Source organism: Taudactylus pleione, unplaced genomic scaffold, assembly GCF_031769625.1.
Source record: "Taudactylus pleione unplaced genomic scaffold, aTauple2 ptg001990l, whole genome shotgun sequence".
NCBI classification, from domain to species: Eukaryota; Metazoa; Chordata; class Amphibia; order Anura; family Myobatrachidae; genus Taudactylus; species Taudactylus pleione.
The window spans coordinates 9,838,261-9,853,211 of record NW_028286386.1 but is presented as its reverse complement, the minus strand read 5'-3'; positions in this window follow the sequence as shown (position 1 = coordinate 9,853,211).

Genomic DNA, 14,951 nt, shown 5'->3' with positions numbered 1-14,951 from the left:
TTTAACGGTCAAGCCAGCTGGCCCTTTACATATGACACAGGCGCAAGCTTGGCACTACTTTGTTGATGCACGTGTGGCTACTACGCACACAATTTACAAACACAGAAAATAATTTTTTTTTTTGGTTTGGACTGGAGTGTACTTTGGGGGTTACAGCACCCTTTAACGGTCAAGCCAGCCGGCCCTTTACTTATGACACAGGCGCACGCTTGGCACTACTTTGTTGATGCACGTGCGGCTACTGCGCACACAATTCACAAACACAGAAAATATTTTTTTTTGGGTTTGGACTGGAGTGTACTTTGGGGGTTACAGCACCCTTTAACGGTCAAGCCAGCCGGCCCTTTACTTATGACACAGGCGCACGCTTGGCACTACTTTGTTGATGCACGTGCGGCTACTGCGCACACCATTCACAAACACAGAAAATAATTTTTTTTTTGGTTTGGACTGGAGTGTACTTTGGGGGTTACAGCACCCTTTAACGGTCAAGCCAGCTGGCCCTTTACTTATGACACAGGCGCACGCTTGGCACAACTTTGTTAATGCACATGCGGCTACTGCGCACACAATTCACAAAAAGAGAAAATATATATTTTTTTGGTTTGGACTGGAGTATACTTTGGGGGATACAGCACCCTTTAACGGTCAAGCCAGCCGGACCTTTACTTATGACACAGGCGCACGCTTGGCACTACTTTGTTGATGCACGTGCGGCTACTGCGCACACAATTCACAAACACAGAAAATATTTTTTTTTTGGTTTGGACTGGAGTGTACTTTGGGGGTTACAGCACCCTTTAATGGTCAAGCCAGCTGGCCCTTTACTTATGACACAGGCGCACGCTTGGCACTACTTTGTTGATGCACATGCGGCTACTGCGCACACAATTCACAACCACAGAAAATAATTTTTTTTTTTGGTTTGGACTGGAGTGTACTTTGGGGGTTACAGCACCCTTTAACGGTCAAGCCAGCCGGCCCTTTAGTTATGACACAGGCGCACGCTTGGCACTACTTTGTTAATGCACGTGCGGCTACTGCGCACACAATTCACAAACACAGAAAATATTTTTTTTTTTGGTTTGGACTGGAACGTACTTTGGGGGTTACAGCACCCTTTAACGGTCAAGCCAGCTGGCCCTTTACTTATGACACAGGCGCACGCTTGGCATTACTTTGTTGATGCACGTGCGGCTACTGCACACACAATTCACAAACACAGAAAATATTTTTTTTTTTGGTTTGGACTGGAGTGTACTTTGGGGGTTACAGCACCCTTTAACGGTCAAGCCAGCTGGCCCTTTACTTATGACACAGGCGCATGCTTGGCACTACTTTGTTGATGCACGTGCGGCTACTGCGCACACAATTCACAAACACAGAAAATAATTTTTTTGGGGGTTTGGACTGGAGTGTACTTTGGGGTTTACAGCACCCTTTAACGGTCAAGCCAGCCGGCCCTTTACTTATGACACAGGCGCACGCTTGGCACTACTTTGTTGATGCACGTGCGGCTACTGCGCACACAATTCACAAACACAGAAAATATTTTTTTTTTTGGTTTGGACTGGAGTGTACTTTGGGGGTTACAGCACCCTTTAACAGTCAAGCCAGCCGGATCTTTACTTATGACACAGGCGCACGCTTGGCACTATTTTGTTGATGCACGTGCGGCTACTGCGCACACAATTCACAAACACAGAAAATATTTATTTTTTGGTTTGGACTGGAGTGTAGTTTGGGGGTTACAGCACCCTTTAACGGTCAAGCCAGCCAGCCCTTTACCTATGACACAGGCGCACGCTTGGCACTACTTTGTTGATGCACGTGCGGCTACTGCGCACACAATTCACAAACACAGAAAATATTTTTTTTTGGGGTTTGGACTGGAGTGTACTTTGGGGGTTACAGCACCCTTTAACGGTCAAGCCAGCCGGCCCTTTACTTATGACACAGGCGCACGCTTGGCACTACTTTGTTGATGCACGTGAGGCTACTGGGCACACAATTCACAAACACAGAAAATATATATTTTTTTGGTTTGGACTGGAGTGTACTTTGGGGGTTACAGCACCCTTTAACGGTCAAGCCAGCCGGCCCTTTACTTATGACACAGGCGCACGCTTGGCACTACTTGTTGATGCATGTGCGGCTACTGCGCACACAATTCACAAACACAGAAAATAATTTTTTTTTTTGGTTTGGACTGGAGTGTACTTTGGGGGTTACAGCACCCTTTAACGGTCAAGCCAGCCGGCCCTTTACTTATGACACAGGCGCACGCTTGGCACTACTTTGTTGATGCACGTGCCGCTACTGCGCACACAATTCACAAACACAGAAAATATTTTTTTTTTGGTTTGGACTGGAGTGTACTTTGGGGGATACAGCACCCTTTAACGGTCAAGCCAGCCGGCCCTTTACTTATGACACAGGCGCACGCTTGGCACTACTTTGTTGATGCACGTGCAGCTACTGCGCACACCATTCACAAACACAGAAAATAATTTTTTTTTTGGTTTGGACTGGAGTGTACTTTGGGGGTTACAGCACCCTTTAACGGTCAAGCCAGCTGGCCCTTTACTTATGACACAGGCGCACGCTTGGCACAACTTTGTTAATGCACATGCGGCTACTGCGCACACAATTCACAAAAAGAGAAAATATATATTTTTTTGGTTTGGACTGGAGTATACTTTGGGGGATACAGCACCCTTTAACGGTCAAGCCAGCCGGACCTTTACTTATGACACAGGCGCACGCTTGGCACTACTTTGTTGATGCACGTGCGGCTACTGCGCACACAATTCACAAACACAGAAAATATTTTTTTTTTGGTTTGGACTGGAGTGTACTTTGGGGGTTACAGCACCCTTTAATGGTCAAGCCAGCTGGCCCTTTACTTATGACACAGGCGCACGCTTGGCACTACTTTGTTGATGCACGTGCGGCTACTGCGCACACAATTCACAACCACAGAAAATAATTTTTTTTTTGGTTTGGACTGGAGTGTACTTTGGGGGTTACAGCACCCTTTAACGGTCAAGCCAGCCGGCCCTTTAGTTATGACACAGGCGCACGCTTGGCACTACTTTGTTGATGCACGTGCGGCTACTGCGCACACAATTCACAAACACAGAAAATATATTTTTTTTTGGTTTGGACTGGAGTGTACTTTGGGGGTTACAGCACCCTTTAAAGGTCAAGCCAGCCGGACCTTTACTTATGTCACAGGCGCACGCTTGGCACTACTTTGTTGATGCACGTGCGGCTACTACGCACACAATTCACAAACACAGAAAATATTTTTTGGGGGGGTTTGGACTGGAGTGTACTTTGGGGGTTACAGCACCCTTTAACGGTCAAGCCAGCCGGACCTTTACTTATGACACAGGCGCACGCTTGGCACTACTTTGTTGATGCACGTGCGGCTACTGCGCACACAATTCACAAACACAGAAAATAATTTTTTTTTTGGTTTGGACTGGAGTGTACTTTGGGGGTTACAGCACCCTTTAACGGTCAAGCCAGCCGGCCCTTTACTTATGACACAGGTGCACGCTTGGCACTACTTTGTTGATGCACGTGCGGCTACTGCGCACACAATTCACAAACACAGAAAATATTTTTTTTTTTGGTTTGGACTGGAGTGTACTTTGTGGGTTACAGCACCCTTTAACGGTCAACCCAGCCAGCCATTTACTTATGACACAGGTGCACGCTTGGCACTACTTTGTTGATGCACGTGCGGCTACTGCGCAGACAATTCACAAACACAGAAAATATTTTTTTTTTTTTTGTACTGGAGTGTACTTTGGGGTTTACAGCACCCTTTAATGGTCAACCCAGCCGGCCCTTTACTTATGACACAGGCGCACGCTTTGCACTACTTTGTTGATGCATGTGCGGCTACTGCGCACACAATTCACAAACACAGAAAATATTTTTTTTTTTGGTTTGGACTGGAGTGTACTTTGGGGGTTACAGCACCCTTTAACGGTCAAGCCAGCTGGCCATTTACTTATGACACAGGCGCACGCTTGGCACTACTTTGTTGATGCACGTGCGGCTACTGCGTACACAATTCACAAACACAGAAAATACATTTTTTTTTGGTTTGGACTGGAGTGCACTTTGGGGGTTACAGCACCCTTTAACTGTCAAGCCTGCCGGCCCTTTACTTATGACACAGGCGCACGCTTGGCACTACTTTGTTGATGCACGTGCGGCTACTGCGCACACAATTCACAAACACTGAAAATAAATTTTTTTTTGGTTTGGACTGGAGCGTACTTTGGGGGTTACAGCACCCTTTAACGGTCAATCCAGCCGGCCCTTTACTTATGACACAGGCGCACGCTTGGCGTTACTTTGTTGATGCACGTGCGGCTACTGCGCACACAATTCACAAACACAGAAAATATTTTTTTTTTGGTTTGGACTGGAGTGTACTTTGGGGGTTACAGCACCCTTTAACGGTCAAACCAGCCGGCCCTTTACTTATGACACAGGCGCACGCTTGGCACTACTTTGTTGATGCACGTGCGGCTACTGCGCACACAATTCACAAACACAGAAAATATTTTTTGGGGGGGTTTGGACTGGAGTGTACTTTGGGGGTTACAGCACCCTTTAACGGTCAAGCCAGCCGGCCCTTTACTTATCACACAGGCGCACGCTTGGCACTACTTTGTTGATGCACGTGCGGCTACTGCGCACACAATTCACAAACACAGAAAATAATTTTTTTTTTGGTTTGGACTGGAGTGTACTTTGGGGGTTACAGCACCCTTTAACGGTCAAGCCAGCCGGCCCTTTACTTATGACACAGGTGCACGCTTGGCACTACTTTGTTGATGCACGTGCGGCTACTGCGCACACAATTCACAAACACAGAAAATATTTTTTTTTTTGGTTTGGACTGGAGTGTACTTTGTGGGTTACAGCACCCTTTAACGGTCAACCCAGCCAGCCATTTACTTATGACACAGGTGCACGCTTGGCACTACTTTGTTGATGCACGTGCGGCTACTGCGCAGACAATTCACAAACACAGAAAATATTTTTTTTTTTTGTACTGGAGTGTACTTTGGGGTTTACAGCACCCTTTAATGGTCAACCCAGCCGGCCCTTTACTTATGACACAGGCACACGCTTTGCACTACTTTGTTGATGCACGTGCGGCTACTGCGCACACAATTCACAAACACAGAAAATATTTTTTTTTTTGGTTTGGACTGGAGTGTACTTTGGGGGTTACAGCACCCTTTAACGGTCAAGCCAGCCGGCCCTTTACTTATGACACAGGCGCACGCTTGGCACTACTTTGTTGATGCACGTGAGGCTACTGGGCACACAATTCACAAACACAGAAAATATATATTTTTTTGGTTTGGACTGGAGTGTACTTTGGGGGTTACAGCACCCTTTAACGGTCAAGCCAGCCGGCCCTTTACTTATGACACAGGTGCACGCTTGGCACTACTTGTTGATGCATGTGCGGCTACTGCGCACACAATTCACAAACACAGAAAATAATTTTTTTTTTGGTTTGGACTGGAGTGTACTTTGGGGGTTACAGCACCCTTTAACGGTCAAGCCAGCCGGCCCTTTACTTATGACACAGGCGCACGCTTGGCACTACTTTGTTGATGCACGTGCCGCTACTGCGCACACAATTCACAAACACAGAAAATATTTTTTTTTTGGTTTGGACTGGAGTGTACTTTGGGGGTTACAGCACCCTTTAACGGTCAAGCCAGCCGGCCCTTTACTTATGACACAGGCGCACGCTTGGCACTACTTTGTTGATGCACTGCAGCTACTGCGCACACCATTCACAAACACAGAAAATAATTTTTTTTTTGGTTTGGACTGGAGTGTACTTTGGGGGTTACAGCACCCTTTAACGGTCAAGCCAGCTGGCCCTTTACTTATGACACAGGCGCACGCTTGGCACAACTTTATTAATGCACATGCGGCTACTGCGCACACAATTCACAAAAAGAGAAAATATATATTTTTTTGGTTTGGACTGGAGTATACTTTGGGGGATACAGCACCCTTTAACGGTCAAGCCAGCCGGACCTTTACTTATGACACAGGCGCACGCTTGGCACTACTTTGTTGATGCACGTGCGGCTACTGCGCAGACAATTCACAAACTCAGAAAATATTTTTTTTTTTTTTGTACTGGAGTGTACTTTGGGGTTTACAGCACCCTTTAATGGTCAACCCAGCCGGCCCTTTACTTATGACACAGGCGCACGCTTTGCACTACTTTGTTGATGCATGTGCGGCTACTGCGCACACAATTCACAAACACAGAAAATATTTTTTTTTTTGGTTTGGACTGGAGTGTACTTTGGGGGTTACAGCACCCTTTAACGGTCAAGCCAGCTGGCCATTTACTTATGACACAGGCGCACGCTTGGCACTACTTTGTTGATGCACGTGCGGCTACTGCGTACACAATTCACAAACACAGAAAATATATATTTTTTTGGTTTGGACTGGAGTGCACTTTGGGGGTTACAGCACCCTTTAACGGTCAAACCAGCTGGCCCTTTACTTATGACACAGGCGCACGCTTGGCACTACTTTGTTGATGCACGTGCGGCTACTGCGCACACAATTCACAAACACAGAAAATATTTTTTGGGGGGGTTTGGACTGGAGTGTACTTTGGGGGTTACAGCACCCTTTAACGGTCAAGCCAGCCGGCCCTTTACTTATGACACAGGCGCACGCTTGGCACTACTTTGTTGATGCACGTGCGGCTACTGCGCACACAATTCACAAACACAGAAAATAATTTTTTTTTTGGTTTGGACTGGAGTGTACTTTGGGGGTTACAGCACCCTTTAACGGTCAAGCCAGCCGGCCCTTTACTTATGACACAGGTGCACGCTTGGCACTACTTTGTTGATGCACGTGCGGCTACTGCGCACACAATTCACAAACACAGAAAATATTTTTTTTTTGGGTTTGGACTGGAGTGTACTTTGTGGGTTACAGCACCCTTTAACGGTCAACCCAGCCAGCCATTTACTTATGACACAGGTGCACGCTTGGCACTACTTTGTTGATGCACGTGCGGCTACTGCGCAGACAATTCACAAACACAGAAAATATTTTTTTTTTTTGTACTGGAGTGTACTTTGGGGTTTACAGCACCCTTTAATGGTCAACCCAGCCGGCCCTTTACTTATGACACAGGCACACGCTTTGCACTACTTTGTTGATGCACGTGCCGCTACTGCGCACACAATTCACAAACACAGAAAATATTTTTTTTTTTGGTTTGGACTGGAGTGTACTTTGGGGGTTACAGCACCCTTTAACGGTCAAGCCAGCCGGCCCTTTACTTATGACACAGGCGCACGCTTGGCACTACTTGTTGATGCATGTGCGGCTACTGCGCACACAATTCACAAACACAGAAAATAATTTTTTTTTTTGGTTTGGACTGGAGTGTACTTTGGGGGTTACAGCACCCTTTAACGGTCAAGCCAGCCGGCCCTTTACTTATGACACAGGCGCACGCTTGGCACTACTTTGTTGATGCACGTGCCGCTACTGCGCACACAATTCACAAACACAGAAAATATTTTTTTTTTGGTTTGGACTGGAGTGTACTTTGGGGGTTACAGCACCCTTTAACGGTCAAGCCAGCCGGCCCTTTACTTATGACACAGGCGCACGCTTGGCACTACTTTGTTGATGCACGTGCAGCTACTGCGCACACCATTCACAAACACAGAAAATAATTTTTTTTTTGGTTTGGACTGGAGTGTACTTTGGGGGTTACAGCACCCTTTAACGGTCAAGCCAGCTGGCCCTTTACTTATGACACAGGCGCACGCTTGGCACAACTTTATTAATGCACATGCGGCTACTGCGCACACAATTCACAAAAAGAGAAAATATATATTTTTTTGGTTTGGACTGGAGTATACTTTGGGGGATACAGCACCCTTTAACGGTCAAGCCAGCCGGACCTTTACTTATGACACAGGCGCACGCTTGGCACTACTTTGTTGATGCACGTGCGGCTACTGCGCACACAATTCACAACCACAGAAAATAATTTTTTTTTTGGTTTGGACTGGAGTGTACTTTGGGGGTTACAGCACCCTTTAACGGTCAAGCCAGCCGGCCCTTTAGTTATGACACAGGCACACGCTTGGCACTACTTTGTTAATGCACGTGCGGCTACTGCGCACACAATTCACAAACACAGAAAATATATATTTTTTTGGTTTGGACTGGAGTGTACTTTGGGGGTTACAGCACCCTTTAAAGGTCAAGCCAGCCGGACCTTTACTTATGTCACAGGCGCACGCTTGGCACTACTTTGTTGATGCACGTGCGGCTACTACGCACACAATTCACAAACACAGAAAATATTTTTTGGGGGGGTTTGGACTGGAGTGTACTTTGGGGGTTACAGCACCCTTTAACGGTCAAGCCAGCCGGCCCTTTACTTATGACACAGGCGCACGCTTGGCACTACTTTGTTGATGCACGTGCGGCTACTGCGCACACAATTCACAAACACAGAAAATAATTTTTTTTTTGGTTTGGACTGGAGTGTACTTTGGGGGTTACAGCACCCTTTAACGGTCAAGCCAGCCGGCCCTTTACTTATGACACAGGTGCACGCTTGGCACTACTTTGTTGATGCACGTGCGGCTACTGCGCACACAATTCACAAACACAGAAAATATTTTTTTTTTTGGTTTGGACTGGAGTGTACTTTGTGGGTTACAGCACCCTTTAACGGTCAACCCAGCCAGCCATTTACTTATGACACAGGTGCACGCTTGGCACTACTTTGTTGATGCACGTGCGGCTACTGCGCAGACAATTCACAAACACAGAAAATATTTTTTTTTTTTTTGTACTGGAGTGTACTTTGGGGTTTACAGCACCCTTTAATGGTCAACCCAGCCGGCCCTTTACTTATGACACAGGCGCACGCTTTGCACTACTTTGTTGATGCACGTGCGGCTACTGCGCACACAATTCACAAACACAGAAAATATTTTTTTTTTTGGTTTGGACTGGAGTGTACTTTGGGGGTTACAGCACCCTTTAACGGTCAAGCCAGCCAGCCATTTACTTATGACACAGGCGCACGCTTGGCACTACTTTGTTGATGCACGTGCGGCTACTGCGTACACAATTCACAAACACAGAAAATATATATTTTTTTGGTTTGGACTGGAGTGCACTTTGGGGGTTACAGCACCCTTTAACTGTCAAGCCTGCCGGCCCTTTACTTATGACACAGGCGCACGCTTGGCACTACTTTGTTGATGCACGTGCGACTACTGCGCACACAATTCACAAACACAGAAAATATTTTTTTTTTGGTTTGGACTGGAGTGTACTTTGGGGGTTACAGCACCCTTTAACGGTCAAACCAGCCGGCCCTTTACTTATGACACAGGCGCACGCTTGGCACTACTTTGTTGATGCACGTGCGGCTACTGCGCACACAATTCACAAACACAGAAAATATTTTTTGGGGGGGTTTGGACTGGAGTGTACTTTGGGGGTTACAGCACCCTTTAACGGTCAAGCCAGCCGGCCCTTTACTTATGACACAGGCGCACGCTTGGCACTACTTTGTTGATGCACGTGCGGCTACTGCGCACACAATTCACAAACACAGAAAATAATTTTTTTTTTGGTTTGGACTGGAGTGTACTTTGGGGGTTACAGCACCCTTTAACGGTCAAGCCAGCCGGCCCTTTACTTATGACACAGGTGCACGCTTGGCACTACTTTGTTGATGCACGTGCGGCTACTGCGCACACAATTCACAAACACAGAAAATTTTTTTTTTTTTGGTTTGGACTGGAGTGTACTTTGTGGGTTACAGCACCCTTTAACGGTCAACCCAGCCAGCCATTTACTTATGACACAGGTGCACGCTTGGCACTACTTTGTTGATGCACGTGCGGCTACTGCGCAGACAATTCACAAACACAGAAAATATTTTTTTTTTTTTGTACTGGAGTGTACTTTGGGGTTTACAGCACCCTTTAATGGTCAACCCAGCCGGCCCTTTACTTATGACACAGGCGCACGCTTTGCACTACTTTGTTGATGCACGTGCGGCTACTGCGCACACAATTCACAAACACAGAAAATATATTTTTTTTTGGTTTGGACTGGAGTGTACTTTGGGGGTTACAGCACCCTTTAACTGTCAAGCCTGCCGGCCCTTTACTTATGACACAGGCGCACGCTTGGCACTACTTTGTTGATGCACGTGCGGCTACTGCGCACACAATTCACAAACACAGAAAATATTTTTTTTTTGGTTTGGACTGGAGTGTACTTTGGGGGTTACAGCACCCTTTAACGGTCAAACCAGCCGGCCCTTTACTTATGACACAGGCGCACGCTTGGCACTACTTTGTTGATGCACGTGCGGCTACTGCGCACACAATTCACAAACACAGAAAATATTTTTTGGGGGGGTTTGGACTGGAGTGTACTTTGGGGGTTACAGCACCCTTTAACGGTCAAGCCAGCCGGCCCTTTACTTATGACACAGGCGCACGCTTGGCACTACTTTGTTGATGCACGTGCGGCTACTGCGCACACAATTCACAAACACAGAAAATAATTTTTTTTTTGGTTTGGACTGGAGTGTACTTTGGGGGTTACAGCACCCTTTAACGGTCAAGCCAGCCGGCCCTTTACTTATGACACAGGTGCACGCTTGGCACTACTTTGTTGATGCACGTGCGGCTACTGCGCACACAATTCACAAACACAGAAAATATTTTTTTTTTTGGTTTGGACTGGAGTGTACTTTGTGGGTTACAGCACCCTTTAACGGTCAACCCAGCCAGCCATTTACTTATGACACAGGTGCACGCTTGGCACTACTTTGTTGATGCACGTGCGGCTACTGCGCAGACAATTCACAAACACAGAAAATATTTTTTTTTTTTTGTACTGGAGTGTACTTTGGGGTTTACAGCACCCTTTAATGGTCAACCCAGCCGGCCCTTTACTTATGACACAGGCGCACGCTTTGCACTACTTTGTTGATGCACGTGCGGCTACTGCGCACACAATTCACAAACACAGAAAATATTTTTTTTTTTGGTTTGGACTGGAGTGTACTTTGGGGGTTACAGCACCCTTTAACGGTCAAGCCAGCCGGCCATTTACTTATGACACAGGCGCACGCTTGGCACTACTTTGTTGATGCACGTGCGGCTACTGCGTACACAATTCACAAACACAGAAAATATATTTTTTTTTGGTTTGGACTGGAGTGCACTTTGGGGGTTACAGCACCCTTTAACTGTCAAGCCTGCCGGCCCTTTACTTATGACACAGGCGCACGCTTGGCACTACTTTGTTGATGCACGTGCGGCTACTGCGCACACAATTCACAAACACTGAAAATAATTTTTTTTTTGGTTTGGACTGGAGAGTACTTTGGGGGTTACAGCACCCTTTAACGGTCAATCCAGCCGGCCCTTTACTTATGACACAGGCGCACGCTTGGCGTTACTTTGTTGATGCACGTGCGGCTACTGCGCACACAATTCACAAACACAGAAAATATTTTTTTTTTGGTTTGGACTGGAGTGTACTTTGGGGGTTACAGCACCCTTTAACGGTCAAACCAGCCGGCCCTTTACTTATGACACAGGCGCACGCTTGGCACTACTTTGTTGATGCACGTGCGGCTACTGCGCACACAATTCACAAACACAGAAAATATTTTTTTTTTGGTTTGGATTGGAGTGTACTTTGGGGGTTACAGCACCCTTTAATGGTCAAGCCAGCCGGCCCTTTACTTATGACACAGGCGCACGCTTGGCATTACTTTGTTGATGCACGTGCGGCTACTGCGCACACAATTCACAAACACAGAAAATATTTTTTTTTTCGGTTTGGACTGGAGTGTACTTTGGGGGTTACAGCACCCTTTAACGGTCAAGCCAGCCGGCCCTTTACTTATGACACAGGCGCACGCTTGGCATTACTTTGTTTATGCACGTGCGGCTACTGCGCACACAATTCACAAACACAGAAAATATATATTTTTTTGGTTTGGACTGGAGTGTACTTTGGGGGTTACAGCACCCTTTAACGGTCAAGCCAGCCGGCCCTTTACTTATGACACAGGCGCACGCTTTGCACTACTTTGTTGATGCACGTGCGGCTACTGCGCACACAATTCACAAACACAGAAAATATTTTTTTTTTTGGTTTGGACTGGAGTGTACTTTGGGGGTTACAGCACCCTTTAACGGTCAAGCCAGCCGGATCTTTACTTATGACACAGGCGCACGCTTGGCACTACTTTGTTGATGCACGTGCGGCTACTGCGCACACAATTCACAAACACAGAAAATATTAATTTTTTGGTTTGGACTGGAGTGTAGTTAGGGAGTTACAGCACCCTTTAACGGTCAAGCCAGCCAGCCCTTTACCTATGACACAGGCGCACGCTTGGCACTACTTTGTTGATGCACATGCGGCTACTGCGCACACAATTCACAAACACAGAAAATATTTTTTTTTTGGGTTTGGACTGGAGTGTACTTTGGGGGTTACAGCACCCTTTAACGGTCAAGCCAGCCGGCCCTTTACTTATGACACAGGCGCACGCTTGGCACTACTTTGTTGATGCACGTGAGGCTACTGGGCACACAATTCACAAACACAGAAAATATATATTTTTTTGGTTTGGACTGGAGTGTACTTTGGGGGTTACAGCACCCTTTAACGGTCAAGCCAGCCGACCCTTTACTTATGACACAGGCGCACGCTTGGCACTACTTGTTGATGCATGTGTGGCTACTGCGCACACAATTCACAAACACAGAAAATAATTTTTTTTTTGGTTTGGACTGGAGTGTACTTTGGGGGTTACAGCACCCTTTAACGGTCAAGCCAGCTGGCCCTTTACATATGACACAGGCGCAAGCTTGGCACTACTTTGTTGATGCACGTGTGGCTACTACGCACACAATTTACAAACACAGAAAATAATTTTTTTTTTTGGTTTGGACTGGAGTGTACTTTGGGGGTTACAGCACCCTTTAACGGTCAAGCCAGCCGGCCCTTTACTTATGACACAGGCGCACGCTTGGCACTACTTTGTTGATGCACGTGCCGCTACTGCGCACACAATTCACAAACACAGAAAATATTTTTTTTTTGGTTTGGACTGGAGTGTACTTTGGGGGTTACAGCACCCTTTAACGGTCAAGCCAGCCGGCCCTTTACTTATGACACAGGCGCACGCTTGGCACTACTTTGTTGATGCACGTGCAGCTACTGCGCACACCATTCACAAACACAGAAAATAATTTTTTTTTTGGTTTGGACTGGAGTGTACTTTGGGGGTTACAGCACCCTTTAACGGTCAAGCCAGCTGGCCCTTTACTTATGACACAGGCGCACGCTTGGCACAACTTTGTTAATGCACATGCGGCTACTGCGCACACAATTCACAAAAAGAGAAAATATATTTTTTTTTGGTTTGGAATGGAGTATACTTTGGGGGTTACAGCACCCTTTAATGGTCAAGCCAGCTGGCCCTTTACTTATGACACAGGCGCACGCTTGGCACTACTTTGTTGATGCACGTGCGGCTACTGCGCACACAATTCACAACCACAGAAAATAATTTTTTTTTTGGTTTGGACTGGAGTGTACTTTGGGGGTTACAGCACCCTTTAACGGTCAAGCCAGCCGGCCCTTTAGTTATGACACAGGCGCACGCTTGGCACTACTTTGTTAATGCACGTGCGGCTACTGCGCACACAATTCACAAACACAGAAAATATATATTTTTTTGGTTTGGACTGGAGTGTACTTTGGGGGTTACAGCACCCTTTAAAGGTCAAGCCAGCCGGACCTTTACTTATGTCACAGGCGCACGCTTGGCACTACTTTGTTGATGCACGTGCGGCTACTACGCACACAATTCACAAACACAGAAAATATTTTTTGGGGGGGTTTGGACTGGAGTGTACTTTGGGGGTTACAGCACCCTTTAACGGTCAAGCCAGCCGGCCCTTTACTTATGACACAGGCGCACGCTTGGCACTACTTTGTTGATGCACGTGCGGCTACTGCGCACACAATTCACAAACACAGAAAATAATATTTTTTTTGGTTTGGACTGGAGTGTACTTTGGGGGTTACAGCACCCTTTAACGGTCAAGCCAGCCGGCCCTTTACTTATGACACAGGCGCACGCTTGGCACTACTTTGTTGATGCACGTGCCGCTACTGCGCACACAATTCACAAACACAGAAAATATTTTTTTTTTGGTTTGGACTGGAGTGTACTTTGGGGGTTACAGCACCCTTTAACGGTCAAGCCAGCCGGCCCTTTACTTATGACACAGGTGCACGCTTGGCACTACTTTGTTGATGCACGTGCAGCTACTGCGCACACCATTCACAAACACAGAAAATAATTTTTTTTTTGGTTTGGACTGGAGTGTACTTTGGGGGTTACAGCACCCTTTAACGGTCAAGCCAGCTGGCCCTTTACTTATGACACAGGCGCACGCTTGGCACAACTTTGTTAATGCACATGCGGCTACTGCGCACACAATTCACAAAAAGAGAAAATATATATTTTTTTGGTTTGGACTGGAGTATACTTTGGGGGATACAGCACCCTTTAACGGTCAAGCCAGCCGGACCTTTACTTATGACACAGGCGCACGCTTGGCACTACTTTGTTGATGCACGTGCGGCTACTGCGCACACAATTCACAACCACAGAAAATAATTTTTTTTTTGGTTTGGACTGGAGTGTACTTTGGGGGTTACAGCACCCTTTAACGGTCAAGCCAGCCGGCCCTTTAGTTATGACACAGGCGCACGCTTGGCACTACTTTGTTAATGCACGTGCGGCTACTGCGCACACAATTCACAAACACAGA